Here is a 2,273-nt window from a genome sequence, read left to right on the forward strand (position 1 = left end):
TTAGAAATATTTAGTGAACATTGATAAGGAAAAAGAGCAGAGAAAACGGTTGCTAATGGCATTTGACTAGTAGGGAGCCCCTGTCATCTCCCAAAAGAACATTTTCAAGTATTTATACAAATGTTATAATTGAAATCAATGAACTTTCATTTTTTAAAAAGTGAAGCAGTGAACCCATAGCTATGTATGTGGATCACACACCCTACCACTAGCTACTAAATAACTAGGTAAAGTTATTTTATTTCATTGTATTGCTGAGAATAGATTTCAACTAAGGGTAAAGCAGCCTTCGAGCAAGTATTGTTTGTAGAAAAGTGTTTTGTGCCACAATGAATATGATCCAAGGGACAGACCAACCTGTTGTGACTGTATCTACCATCCACTTCTTTGCTTTTGATTTGACTTTCTAGGATATGACAAGGGTCAGACCTAGCCTAAATTAGCCTTCATTCTCACACTCAAATGTGCTTTAATTGTGTTTGAAGGGGATAGAAGATGATATTCTGGCAACTTGTAACTATCCTTGATTATGAAGATGAATATGTAAAAAATCTCAGAAAAATGTAACTATTGACAGTGTCCCAGGAAGAAAAATATTCTTCTCAGAACAGTGAACAATGCTACTGTAGAAAGAAAAATATGGTAGGAAGTAGGAGAAAATAATAATAGAATAATATAATTAATACCACTTTCTACTTGATAATACTCTAATTATTTTCTGTCTTCAAAGCAGATGAGTCTCCTTTTTAGATGTTTTACTTAGGCAACAAGTAGAAACGATTCCTGAGATGTTTATGAAACCATTATTCTCTTTCTTCCCAATAATATGCCATTGTGGACTGACAGTTCAGGCAGAACCACACAAAAGGCAATTAATTCATCCAGCTGCACTCTGCACAGAGGTAATTTGTCTGACATGTAGCATTTGATTTTCAATAGTTTCTTATCTGCCAGGGGAATTTACCAAATTCTTCCCTTAAAAATAGGATAGTCTGATCTGTGACAGTGAGTCCCAAGATGAAAAGTAACCATTACTTCAAGATCTTGGTGGGGAAGTAAATAAAAAACAGATAGTTAAACTGCATTGCTTAGAAAATACACTTAAATATGGTAGTTAACAAGAGTATAATTCATAAAAAATTATAAACTTGGCACCAGTGCATGAAGATTGATGGTAAATACATAGAAATGTGCTATTAGCTGATGAGAGATACCATACTCAAACTTCCTGTGCCTATCAAGCTCAAGAAGTCTTGATTTATTACAACTCTCATTTCTCTTGTGAGGGAAGTAGCAACAGAAGCACACTGAAAATTGTATTTGTGTATGTGGGGGCCGTGTGTGGGAGAGGATGTTCATGGGTCACAGCAGTATGTAAAGGTCTAATTCTAATAGGAACTGTTTGTTGTTCCCCACTTTCTAACTTGTTGGGGTATGCGTGTATGCTTCCTCCACTGGGGTGTTCAGACACTGTTGCATACCTGAACTAGTATAGAAGGTCAAAGGAAAATCCCAAATCGGTGAGTCTACAGGATCCTGATACAGTTATGAATAATTGCTTGCAGTGGAAGCTTAGGGGAGAAGAGAAGGCCTGCCCAGAGGATTTTAATGAAACAGCTATCTCAGAGAATTTTACCTTATGAGTATACCTTTAACCTTTAGTCAGAATGGGCAAGCTCTATATACAAACCTTGGAGAGTGGGAAGGAGATTTCAGGGTGATTGTAAAATCCTCAGTTATAGTTTTAAGTACTATGAATGTTTTTTATTGAGAGGCATTTCAGGAATCCCAGATCCTCAAAGGACAGGTTCTTATCAGGAAAGAGGAAGTTGAACACGTAAGTATGCCAAGGACTATTTGACCTTCCCTAGATAGAGGTGTAGGGGTTCAGGCTTCACAGAGAAGATCAGAAAAGAGGAAGCAGTGCTGGTAAATGGAGTCCTCCATTTTGCATGAGACCTATAGGAGCAATATGGACATGGTAGATTGCAGCCTTAATTAACAGGGTTTCCCCAAACTTCTTTGAGATATTAAAGGTTAGATGGACAAGATGGCCTTACCTCTTACACACACACACACACACACACACACACACACACACACACACACACACACACACACTGTCTCACTGTCATGGCATTGGGATCACAGAAACCTGCTGATGCATTCTGTTTTGTGTTGGTTCTGCTAAACAGAACTGAAGTCATCGTACATGCAAAGCAATCATTTTACACACTGTTTCAGATCTAATCCCAATCCAACCTTCTTTATAA

Source organism: Rattus rattus, chromosome 15, assembly GCF_011064425.1.
Source record: "Rattus rattus isolate New Zealand chromosome 15, Rrattus_CSIRO_v1, whole genome shotgun sequence".
Lineage (NCBI taxonomy): Eukaryota > Metazoa > Chordata > Mammalia > Rodentia > Muridae > Rattus > Rattus rattus.